Below are 14,285 nucleotides of genomic sequence, written 5' to 3' on the forward strand. Positions count from 1 at the left end.
ACGCTAGCCACAATAAGTCCAAAACCATGTCTTCATTTATGATTAAAAATGGCTCATCAAATAACAAATGCCCAATGTGCCATCAGACTGACCACAATATAGTTTACCGTTGTAGCCAATTTACAAGGCTTTCCCCAAAGGAAAGATACACTTGCGCCATTCAAAAACATTTATGTTTGAATTGCTTAAGCGATCGTCACCTTATAGCAAATTGTAATTCAAAATCAACTTGTTCAACTTGCAACTTGAAACATCATTCATTATTGCATTTTGACCAAACTAGGGTTACAATACCGCAAACTGGACCTATTGCCGTTGAGTCAAAATCACCGCCGAAAGAAAACCATAGTTTAGAAAGTATTTCGCCCTCGCATAGTTTGTGCTCAACGACATCGTGTAATAGTCCTCAACAAAACTCAACAGTGCTCTTAGCTACCGCTATTGTTTATATTCAAGATTGTAATGGAGAAAAGCAACAAGCTCGTTTTATTTTGGATAGTGCATCTCAAGCTCATTTATTAACCGCAAATTGTCGCAAACGCCTTGGACTACCAATGTCCAAAGTTTACAATTCAATTAGTGGAATCGGATCAAATTCCAACCCAGCCCATGGACAATCAAACTTAACATTTTTCTCGCGATATGATCCCTTAAAATCATACAATATAAATGTCTTAGTAGTCAACAAAATAACGAATCAATTACCAACGTCACCAATAAACACGGAATCCATGTCCTGTTTTAAAAATTTACCCCTTGCAGATGAAAAATACCATCAACCGGGTCCTATAGACGGAATAATTGGTGCTCAATTATTCCCGCATTTGTTTTACACTGGTAGAGTAACCACCTCCAAATCATCGCCTATTGCAGTTGAGAGTAGCTTAGGCTATGTGGTTATGGGTTGCGCACCTCTTTTGTCTTCAACCGATCAAACTCAGATCTTTTGCACTACAATGGATGAACCACCCATAGAAAATATTTTAAAACGTTTTTGGGAATTGGAAGAGGTCTCAGTATCTGTGGCAATGGACCCTGAAGATGAATATTGCGAAAATTTATTCGTTTCAACGGTTGATAGAGATCCTACTGGGAGATATATTGTATCATTGCCCTTTAAAAATCACCCTTCAAATTTAGGTGATTCATATTCATTTGCCTATAAACGATATCTTTCATTGGAACGGAGACTAAAGGCTTCTCCAGAGTTAAAACTTGAATACGACAAAATTATTCAAGATTATCTAAATCAAGGTCACATGAGTATAGTCGAAGAAAACGATTCCGACTCAACGACCTATTATATACCTCATCATCCCATATTCAAAGCTAGTTCATCAACACCAGTTCGCGCAGTTTTCGATGCCAGTATGAAAAGTACTTCTTCATTATCTTTAAATGACATTTTATATGCGGGACCAAAATTGCAGATAGATATTCGCACTATATTATTGAATTTTCGCTTATTTTCCATTGCCATGTGTGCAGACATACGACAAATGTACAGACAAATTATTGTTGCTGAATCGCATAGACGTTATCAAAGACTACTATGGCGTTTCTCACCTGAGAGACTAGTTACAAAACTTCAATTGAACACAGTTTCATTTGGAATCAAATCATCTCCTTATTTGGCTCTAAGAGTTGTCCAACAATTGGCTAAAGATGAATCCAAAACATATCCGAATGCTGCACAAGTTGTTTTAAGAGATCTATACATAGACGACCTTGTCTCTAGTGTCGATAGTATTGATGATGCCAAATTGTTGTATGAGGAATCGGTGGATTTGTTTAAATCAGGAGGATTTGAATTGGTCAAGTGGTCCTCTAATAGTAAACAACTTCTCGACATTATTCCACCGGAAATTCATCTTGTTGACCTGCTACAATTTGAAAGTGATACATTGAAGGTGCTTGGCCTTCAATGGAACCCGCATGCAGATATTTTATCATTTCAGGTTAACTCAACTAGACAAACCTGTTCAAAACGCATAATTTTATCCACCATTGCACGCTGTTATGATCCTTTAGGTCTTTTATCTCCCGTTATTCTTTACGCTAAATTAATTATTAAAGATTTATGGAGTCTTGCACTTCAATGGGATGATACGCCACCGCCTAACATATTAAAAAAATGGTTATTATTCATTGATGAACTATCGTTGTTGAATAATTTTCAAGTTCCGCGACATGTGTCTGTTTTCAAAAATAGTCCCACAATTTTAGTAGCTTTCGCTGATGCCAGTGAAAAGGCCTATGGAGGAGTAGTTTACCTTCAAACCTTAACTCCAAACAAACAAATCAAAGTCACATTGCTGTGTTCTAAATCGAAAGTCTCGCCAACAAAAACAATTTCTATTCCCAGATTAGAATTATGCGCCGCACATTTAGTTTCAAAATTAGTTCATTTTGTATTAGATACATATGGATCCCGGATTCCTATAATCGACCTACTTGCATTTTCTGATAGCACCGTAGTTTTAAGTTGGCTAAATTCTTCTCCTTCAAGATGGGCGACATTTGTGGCAAATCGCGTTACAAAGGTCACGCAGTTGGTTTCCAAAGAAAATTGGTTCCATATTGATAGCCAATCTAACCCCGCTGATTGCATTTCACGTGGTTTAACTCCTTCCGAATTATTAGAACACCCGCTCTGGTTAACTGGGCCATCTTGGTTATCTAATTACAGAAATCAATGGCCTATTCAACCATTTGATAGTGGTGTAAGTTCGACCACTATTGAACAAAAGTTAATAGCGCTTCCGCTTGTTGATAAAGGAGCAAATTCACTATATCTATTAGTGACCCGAATTTCAACATGGTGGAAACTAATTCGGGCTACTATATACGTATTGCGATTTCTTCGTATTTTACCGCGACAAAATTATATACTCGCTGAACAATTGGAAAAGGCTGAGCTAACAATGATTAGAGTAGTACAAAGGGTACATTTCGAGGAAGATATGTCACTTTTAGCTTCTAATAAGGAATGTTCTCCTTATTTACGAAAACTTAGACCTTTTTTGAGGAATGGTCTTCTCAGGGTGGGGGGTCGTTTGTCAAACTCAGCTGAACTCACTTATGATCAGCAGCATCCCTTGCTTTTACCAAAGAAGGATCCGCTAGTAAACCTCTTAATAGATTACTATCATCGTAAGAATTTACATACTGGACCATACTTAGTTTCTGCACTTATCCGCCAAAAATATTGGATCATGGCGGGTCGTGGAGTGATTCGTAATCGTATCCAATCTTGCAACTATTGTTATAAATTTAAACCCAAACCTACATTTCCTTTGATGGCCGACCTGCCTGCTTATAGAATTCAGCAAGCTAAGCCCTTTCTTCACACTGGAGTTGACTATTTAGGACCTGTAAGTATCACTCTTCACCGTAAACGTGGTACACTGTCGCAAAAGGCTTATATTTGCCTTTTCGTTTGCCTAAGCGTTAAAGCTGTGCATTTAGAGCTAGTAAGTTCATTGTCAACGCAACATTTTTTACAAGCCTTCAAAAGGTTTTTATCTCGCCGTGGTTTATGCGCCTGCCTTTATTCCGATCAAGGTACGAATTTCGTGGGAGCTAAATCGAATTTAGACGAGTTGTACAAACTTGTAATATCCAAAGAGTACAATGAACTTATTGGAGATGAGCTCGCCTCAAGGAAAATAGCTTGGAAATTCAACGTACCAAACGCTCCGCACTTCGGAGGTATTTGGGAGCGCAACGTGCGCTCCGTAAAAACCCATTTATATAAAGGTCTCAATTCCCAACTATTATCTTATGAAGAATTAACAACGTTGTTAGCTCAAATTGAAGCATTACTTAACTCACGTCCGCTATGCGTTCTTAGTTCTGATCCAACCGCACCCACCGCGTTGACTCCGGCACATTTTTTGACGCTAACTCCGCTCCAAAATATTCCCGCACCAGATTTAAGTGCTGAACCAATCAATCGGCTGGATCGTTTTCAATTGATTGATAGAATGGTTCAAGACTATTGGCATCGCTGGAGATTGGAATATCTAACAACCTTGCAAGTCAGGGAAAAATGGAACACCCCCTCTGTTCCAATCGTACCCGGTATGGTTGTCATTTTAAAACAAGATGGAATTCCGCCTTTAAGGTGGCCTCTTGGTGTTATCGAAGAAATCTTCCCTAGTAAAGACGGTGTAATTAGAGTTGTCTCTGTTCGAACCAAACAAGGGCTGTTCAAAAGGCCCACGGTTAAAGTTTGCCCGCTTCCCTCACAATAACTTTTATAGACCCTTTTTTTTTACGTATTTTAGTAGAGTAGCATTGTTTTAGTTTAATATAATATTCACTTAATTAGAATTTGATTTTTTTGATTTTAGAACCTTATGGTTTAGCATTTTAGTTTCCTATATATGTCCCTTTATGTCCCCTTTACATTAAAATTTGGTAAACTTGGTTTGCAATTTTGTCCGCTTGTCTATATAATTTACCATTTTAACTCTAAAAGGTTAGTTTTTATAGCTACCAAAGTATATTAAATTGACTGGAAGTTTAACGCAGAATTGTCCTTGTTTATTTATTACTTTGTGAGATCGGAAATTTTAAACAATATTTTGCTGTTTTGTGAGAATTCGATCTCCAAGGCTCAGTTTTTGCCTATTAAAAAATCAAATTAAACATTTTGCTTATGTTTCTTTCTGAAATTACACTTTTCTGTTTTGTAAAGAATCAGTTCAACATACACAAGATTTAATTTCTTCCTTCCTTCATCGATGTCTCATCTATTTTTTACAGCGTCATGTCAACTTCCGTTCAACATCGTCTAATTCAAGTTCAAAAATTCCCAGAATAACAAAATATTGCTAAAAATTTTCTCTACCAGAATATTATTATTTGTTTCGAATTTTTAGCAAATTGGGTATTGTTTTGTTGCCGAAAAAGCCCTCCAACCAGCATTAAAATAACCAAGAACTGTTGAAATTAAAAGAAGCTCGTTTTGTTATGTTTTTTAAAATTTTACATTTTTACAACAAATCATTAAAAATCAAAACTGCCGGATCTACTAAGATTCGCTCGATTTGCGCTAGCCAAATGTATTGTACAAAAAAATGGGTGTACAAAAAATTCATTTTAAGTTTGAAAATTTGCCCACTCACGGTCAATTATTATTTGTTCCAAAATGATAAAATTAAAATTAATAATTAGTTTCTTTTTTTGCAACATTGATAGTTATTGCATGCAAATTTTTGCCTCGTTTCATTAACTGATCTGACTCATAAATAGACATCCCCACAATATAAAAATGAAACTTTCTCTATTTAATTCAGTTGAAAAAATACAAATTAAAACTAGCGCAGACAGTTTTTATGATTAACTGATGGCACTAAAAGGCAAATAACTGATCATTGAGTAACATAGTTGTTAATCAACAGAAATCATTCTTTAACAATTTTACAAAAAAGGAATTGTCAATCATTCACTAATCAAGTCCACTTCTGAATCATTCCAATCTATAGACAGCGAGTGTACCATGAACATTCATTGTCCGTATAAAATTGAAAAAAATATATTGGCTCTAAACGCATTTTTGATATTAGGTCCATATTTTTTACAAAAATTTAAATAACATCGAAGTTAAGTTTTAGCAAATAAATTTAAGTTATGAACCGTTTTTAAGAAATTACTTACCATGCAATCAAGAATATACAGATCAGATTCCTTGCCCAAAAATAAATTAATTCAATACTTCAACACACAGGGCATGGTTAAAACTTCAATTTCCCAAATGAGCAAATTTATTTTTACCAATCCTGTAAAAGGCTGATAATAAGAATTATAGAAAACTGCATTATGGGCTCATGGTTTAAAAGGAAAAACCTGCTAGTTTGAATCGAGAAGTTTCATCAAATTGTTTCCTTTACTTCGTATGTTCAAATATTAGCTTGCTCTAAATAAATATTTTGAAAAGGATTCTGTTCTTTGATTAAGAAATATATTCTATCTGAGTGGGCATTGTCTCTGTTAGCACGATTTAATTAAGGGGCTTTGTTCGTTATAATCAAATTCCTAAAAATATGTTCATATATACGTTAGTTATAATACATGATACTTAGACATCGTATGATATTTAATCGATGCAAAAATTTATATTTATTTCAACCATTTTTTATACGTCTACAGGCTATTAGTCCGCAGACTGACGCCCAAAAACTTACTGATTACATCACTTTGTGATCTTTATATCGTTGCGTTTAGTGTCTTACATAAAATAAATTGTCGGTTGTGAGGTTGTTTATTTTCACAGGGCTCGGAAATTTTTTGATTTTACCCTTTAGCTTTCAATTAAAAGATATTTGTATTTTGTTATTTTAACAGAAAGAGAACTGAAAACAAATGAATAATCGTTGTGCTTGACCTTCAATAATTTAGTTGGCCTAAATGATATTTTTCTGTTATTATAACAAAAGAACATACCTATATATTTTCTACAAGAAGCTTCGGAACGCCTTCCTAAATTTCCCGAGGCTTGTGAGGGAAATATCTTGCACCGAAAGCTTTTTAATTAAAATTCATTGAACGTAAGTATATATAGAATATATTTACAAAGTCTCAACGGTAATATAATCAGTTTTTAGTCCATAGGCGTGGGACTACGGATTTATCAATTAAAAGAAACAACACAATATGTCTAAATATACTCAATACTTAAATAATTAAAAAGTATCAAGAAGGCGTTAGTACAACACCAATTTTGTATACGAGAGTAACGTGAGATTTTAAGACATTTATGATGTTTCTGAATGACCATAGACATTGTTTCATAACCATTTTAAAAAGTATATTTATTAACATTTTTACTATCTACATTAGATTGTCTAATTGTTTTAGTATAATTATTATTGATTGAGAAGTGATTAATTTGTGTTGATTGGTGAACCATATTATATTGTTAACTAGATCATTTTTAAATAGATAATAATATAGTTTTAGAAGAAAATACCCGTTGAAAAATGTGACGGGTTCACATGCATTTGTTTGTTCTGCAATGAGTGAACAAATTTATCTAAAGAACGTTATATTCATTTTTACTAACTTTGCTTTGGGCTTATTTATTGGTGTGAAAAAATTTTGTAGAGACGATTATATATAACTTTTCTACTGTTTAAAAAATTTAAAATTATGGCTCTTGATTATGGATAGAATATTTGGTTTATTAACTTGCTTAAAAACGTATTATAGTTGAGCAAATGTAATGAGTACTTAACATTATACATAATCCTATTGTTACAGACCTGTTTTAGAAGCAAAATTAGAAATATTACATTTTTCTAAACATCGACAATAACAAAACATTGGCTTGTGTGCCACAATATGTGCGATTTAAATCGATATATTATTTCTATTATCATCTGTTTATATAACATTTTAAAGAGTTCAAGATTATTTCAAGATGATTAATTTAATGGTTTGAATATTTCTTTTGGACCATAAAGTATTATTCTTCTCTTTGAGTTCTTGAAGATTGATCTTGAGGTCTTGAAGATTGAAAACCTTTTTTGATTGTTCCAAAAAAAATTTCTAGAAAACATTCATGTCATATTTTTAATTCTCATTGAACCTTTGACTCGTATATTCTTCGCTTTGATCCGCCCTCGAAACCTTTGATAAGGTCCTTGAAAGTTCCAAAACATTATATTCTGTTCACACATTTTGATCACAAAGTCAGTGTTTTTTCTACTCTAAAATATCAGCTATTAGAGCTTCTCTTAGGAAACTAATTTTTTAGGAACAGATTTTCATCACTCGCCCCATCATAAATATTAATTATAATATAAACTTTCCCTACTCTTTCAATATTTTGGTAAAAAATTTCACTTACGAATTCCTATTATAAACGAAAGACCTAAAGGTAATATCCATCAAAACCATGAACTGTTTTTAACTCGCTTTTATAATCTTGTTATGTATCTATCTATGTATCTATGCAAGGGAATTTTTAATCGTTATTTTCACCCACTTCAAAACCTCGGATTGAATTAAAACCGTACACTTATCAAGAATAGACGACAATGTATTAATTTAATTTGTATGCCCTTTTATCCTACTAAGGACCCTCAGGAATAATGATATAAATACGTTAAATACATTTTTGTTTGCGCTCCCACCATATTTATAATGAGTTTTGATAATTAAGGAATAGTTTGCGTGGGGTGCTTTTTAAGATATTTTCTAATGACTTAACTTTTAACCAATATCTCTCAATCAAATTTATACAATAATTGAAAAGTATTTTTTTTTTAAACTTTATTTCTAATTTTTGGTTCAGATAGTTACAAAAGCATGTTTATTTACTTATTTTTTTGTGTAAAGTTTAAACAAATCGTTTCTAAACTTATCTATCGCCTAATACTATTTTCCCATATGATTTTTAATTTTGCTTTTCTTGTTTCAGGTAAGCTTCATGCTGAATAACGTGTGTACAATTATCATTAATTTGGGTAATATAAAAATTTCACAGATATTTTTAATTCATTGATTGAGACGTTGTTAATATTAATTTCGATTTGAAATATTTTTATAAATGTTTAAATATATATTTCAGTGTTTATCAATAGTAAATATGATAAATAGCCATCATAGTATTTTGCTGTTATTGATAAATAATTTTTAATTAGTTATCAGTTGCAGTCAATAATTGTAGGTTTTATTTAATTTGACATAATAACATGACCACCAAATTAACAAGTAACGATCATATCAGTTGCATTTGTTGTTAAATTAACCGTGGTGTATAAATATTCACAAATAATAAGTACTTACTATATCATTATTTTAACAGCATGTAGCAGAGTAAGTTATATTTACAAGGGTTTTGATTAAATTTTAAAATATATTTTTACCTCCATATTATGAGTATTAAATATAAATTATACTCACATTTTGTGTGGGAAGGTTGTCGAGATCGGATATACTTTTGATTTTTGTTCATAACTTTTGTTTGAGAAGGAATGTAGAAAATACTAGCAAATTTGTGCAAGGGTGTATAGAAAAGTAACTTTGGTGTACAAATCTTGGTTTGATAAATAATGAAAGAAAAAGGAATTTAAAAAAAAATCATTTAAAGTTTGTTTTTACTGTCATGGAGCTATCGTGGATAACTAGAAAAATATGTTCTTAAATCATTAAAAATATGGTTGAAATAAAAAGCCAAACTTATTGTATTTTGTTGATTTTCAAAATAACGTATAAATCGTTAAAATAAAAAAATTAAACGCCAGTTTTCAAGTTTCTTTTCTTTTCTTTTAATCAAAGTGGATTTTCATTTAATTTTCTTATTGTAGTGTCGGAAATGGTTGAAATATTTTTGGCTATACAAATTCATTCCACACAATTAAATACATCATGGGATTGACTATTTTATACATTCATTGTATTTATCATTATTATTCCTTTTGCAAAAGTTTAAATTTATCTGATTACAATACATAACAATATATCAAGTAAAGTAAGCCTTAAAAATTTTGAATGACACGCAAAAATTAATTCCAATATCTTAATGAATGAATTTAAATGCAATAATATAGCTCATACATACGACTAACCATGGACTATATTTTATAAAGATATATTAAACAAAATTAAATTTAGTCTATGACATTTCACAACGCCCTCTATGAGCATCATTTTGAAAAAATAAACTGAAGATTTCTGTAAAAATGGTACGAGATACAATTCATGGCCACCTGTTCTGCTACACTTAATGATTCAAGGCTATATAACATTTTAAAAAACCTTTACTTTTTAATTTTTACCTTTACCCTTATTATCAAGCTAGTACAGAAATATTTTATAGAAAATCTTGCGGTTGATAGCAGACCTTTGCTGTGGGCCTTAGTCGTCATTTCTGGTCGTCATTTGGGTCTTTTTCAGTATAAAGAGCGTTTAAAGATGAGTTTTGTATGAAGCCTCTTTCACAAATTGTCTCTTCCTAAAATGTGTCTGTCATTCGAGGTAATTTAAAAATCCCCATGATATAAAAGAGCGATTATTCTTCACAAGAAATTCGAATGAGCTTCACAAAGAATTCGAACTAATAATACCCTTTATTTCCCAGAAAAATGCAATCTTCTTTACCAGAACAATACAATCTGCTTTAAAATCATTTACTTTATGTATGGAGGCTATATGTGGCATTCACAACCCGTGTAAAAAGAAAAAAAAGATCGTTAAGTGAGTATATGGTACTTGATTCGTGTGTTTTAAATTATTTATTTTTAATATCATAATTTTTAACATGTGTCCAACAAAATCACATTATTTATACGTAGCTATAATATACTATATCGTTACAATTATTATTTTTATGCCAGTGGCAATATTTATATTTTATAATATAAAAATTGTGTGGTTATAGCCTTCTGTAAGTAAAAAATACACACATGATAATTATTCCTATACAAGGAGTAATTGTAATACATTTAAATTGTACATTATATTAATAGTTAATTCTTTATTTTATGTAAATTGAATAGAAATTAAGTTTAACTAATTTTAAACTGTTGCTTCTACATTACAAATTCTGATTTCTAAGTAGAAACAGTTTAGCAAAATGTTATTGAAATATTGATATTAATATCGAAATGACCACAATCTATTCTCAAACTTTAAATGCGTGAGATCTCATAGCTTGCTTAAAAACATTACTTATAATAACATAAAGCTATGAGAATATATTTATTTTATATATGGATCAGAGTGCCAAGTTGGCCACCTTTTGTAAGTAGAACTGGGGCTGTGGGATGAACCAAACGCTACCATGAAAGGTGTCGGAACTCATCTGCCGAAGCAACTAGCCCTGAAAATGGATGTCGCCGAAGCGTCATGCTTATACTCTACCGTTAGTTGGTCTTTTCGATAAAAGAGTTATCTTTTGTCATGAAACCCTAACGAGTAAGGTAAGATTGGCCGTGAGGAGCCGCCATCGCTGCAGATCTTGGTAATAGTAGCAAATACTCTAGTGGCAATCTAAAGGATTTATATGGAGAAGGGTTTCATGTCAACAGTTGATGTACATGAGTCAGTAGATGATTTTTTTCTTAGACTAAATATGTAAAGTCCTAAAGCTCTTGGAATTTCCGGCTCTAAAGAATATTAATATCGGTGAATATTAACCTAGTCAATTGTCCAAAATTGTTAGAAAAACTTTAAAATTATTTATAAAAAGTATTCGCATTTCTTGAAATCAGCTAAGAACTACGCCAGGAAAGGAATATCCTGCAACTACACTGTCGATCGATTTGACGCGATTTCATTTTCCGTCTACATATCATATACCAAACAGGAGTTCATTTTATACAATATAGACAGTAAATTTATAAATTTAAAAAAAATAAATAAATTTTATAAATAATTTATTTATATAAACTGGTTTACAAATGACCTACATCGTTATATATGATTGAGAATGACTTTTTTTTTTAAATTCAATATTGTGATTGGTTGAAATTGAAAATGATTTTTTATTTTATATAATATAAAAGTTTATGTATATTTATTTATATTTATATGTTGTGAACAGCAAGAGGATTTATTAAACATTTATTTTTGATAAATGTATCAACAATTGTTCTTAATTACATACTCATTGTGGGTACTAATAAAATATTATTAGTATTTACAATGCGTTAGAATATGATTCAATATTATTTTAGCATAATACAATCCTGCAATTGTTTTGGAATTATTTTATTGTCGATGAATCTTAAGTCCTGGAAATTATATGCAAATTTTTTTTATTGCCTTAAAGGTGACATAAAAATGGAAAAGCCCATTAATTGTATCTTTTATGTTTGTGAAATGTCAAATAGTTAATCAGTTTTCAATTTTTTTTAAATGTAAAAAGTATGTGTCATAATCTGGGTTGACAGATGTCCATAAGTTGTCTCCTTCACCCTGATTTATGAAATGCCAAAAAAATAAATCAAATTTTGTTAAAATTTTGTTTTAAAAATATATCTTTATAAATTATAGCTCATGTGTTATTCTGATGTATGAGCTGTTATTATAGATCAAACAAAAATGCAAATATCCTTCCTTTCACATTTATAATATACCATGTGTGTTTGTACCATCTTGGCATATACATATCTGTAGTATGACAGAATACATCCGTCTAGTAATGCGTCTAACCGAGAGGTATTATGTGCATGTATTGAACATTAGTTGGAAGATTCTTGGAGAGTGGGAGTTTTTTAGTTATAGATAACTAGTAAGTGTGCAACAAAACTCCCACTCTCTGCATGCATACAACAGAAGATCTGTCGTATCGTATCTGTAGTCTTACAACACATGTATATAATACCTCTCGCTTAGATGCATTACTAAACGGATGTATTCTGTCATACTACAGATATGTATTTTCCTTGATGGTACAAACACACATGGTATAGGGATTGCCATGGTGCTCGAACATTCTGAAATATGATACTCTTAATATTTGAAGCTACATAATTAATATAATTAGCCGTCAATCACTCATTTTCTCACACTCGTTCCTTATTATATTTATGTATAATAATAATGATTGGAAATCAGCTTCTGTCCATTTAAAAGATTTACATTTTTGATAATAATAATTATACTTTATAGTATATGATAATGCATGTAATTGGCTATAATTTATTTTGTAAATAATGCAAAAATATGTAATTTTTTAAAATTATTTAATTATTTTTTATATAAACAAATAATATGCTTTATACTTAAACGTTGATTGAATTTTTAATAAATACGTATTTCTTATCGTGGTGCAATAATCTAAAAATACGATGAGAATGGGTAATTAAATGTAATGAACAATAATAAAACAAATAATGCCGCGCATAAAACATTGTGAATTTGTGATATATATGACAATTTTAGTGAAAAAACATGTTGAGCAATTTTCCCCAAACGGGTCTCCGGAATAGTTATTTTCGATATTAGAGGGATAACAGCATTATTAACGTCCGCCTTTGAAATTTGCACAACGAGTACGTAGCACGAATTGGACAATCGGACAAGTATTTTAATAATGCGTTATCATACGTGTATCGTACAAAACTTCTTACACGCTTCTAAAATGTGAAAATAAACGATAAATATTACTAAAAATTTGTCATGGCTTATTGAGAAAAATAGAAAATTAAAAAAGTTACCTTTAAGTACCTTTAGTAACTTGTTATTAGTTTATACTTTGACAGAAATGTGGAGTTTGGAGTTACTTTTGAAAGTTACAAACAAACAAACAAACATGCTTACTTTACATTTATAATATATAGGGATATTTCCAAGTTTAATTCAAAAAATTTAATTCAAATTGAAGGTGTCATAAATTTTTCAATTAGTCAAAAACCTATCAAATTATTGCCAAATTATAAGCACACGAAATTTAAGAGTAATCAATTATAATAGTATTTGCAAAGATAAAAAATTACAAGTCATAAATCTATATAAATTAATTGATAATTAGTTTTTGAAAAATGTTCAAATTAATTTCAATTTTAGTGGTATGATAATTTGTTTTCTAATAAGATATTCATTTTATATGATTGATTATATATTATTGATAGTTTAAAAAAATATTTGTTATAAAATAAAAATGAATAGAAATAAATAAATATATTATTAAACTGGAAACTAAAACATATTGAGTAAATAAAAAAAAATTAAGTAATACATTTTTCTAAAATATATGTTTTATAATTGTATTAATCAATCATATTTTTTAATTAAACTATGAATTATTAATCGAACTATACCTAATTGTGTATGAATAAAAATGTTGATTTTTATATCTTTATTTAATTCATTTTAAATATTCATATATTTTATTGAAAAGTCCATGATAAATCTACTTTTTATTTTATTTACTATTTGAAAAATATTTTAGACAAAAATACGGAATTTCTAGCTTATTATATATTTTTAGCTTATTATATATTACTAGCAGATACCCGCCCGCTTTGCTGGCCAATTTAACCTTAAAAACAAAAACTATCACACTATAGCCCTCACTTACCCTTCCCTTTGGTCACAATTACCCCATCCACCGACTTTCATCAAATTCCAAACAAAATTTTTTTTGCCATTCCTTGATTTTTTCCAAGGGGGTACCCTTAAAAAATTACAAAAAATCGAGAAATTTTTTTTAAATCTCCAATTTCGATAAAACTCAGTAGATAAGGTAATTTTGACCCAAAAATTATAAAAATTGGGTGTATTTGATGAATGGTCGAGTGGTTTTTGAGATACGGACTAAAATCGATCCA

The 14,285-nt window shown here is 30.6% G+C and overlaps 1 protein-coding gene across 1 annotated transcript in view; it reads left to right on the forward strand.

Annotated features, from left to right (window-relative positions):
* Positions 1–14,285, forward strand: part of LOC123300984 (cGMP-dependent protein kinase, isozyme 2 forms cD4/T1/T3A/T3B) — a 228,382-nt gene that overhangs the window by 75,790 nt on the left and 138,307 nt on the right. The gene's annotated exons all lie outside the window — the stretch shown is intronic.

This window comes from Chrysoperla carnea, chromosome 5 (genome assembly GCF_905475395.1).
Source record: "Chrysoperla carnea chromosome 5, inChrCarn1.1, whole genome shotgun sequence".
Taxonomy (NCBI): domain Eukaryota; kingdom Metazoa; phylum Arthropoda; class Insecta; order Neuroptera; family Chrysopidae; genus Chrysoperla; species Chrysoperla carnea.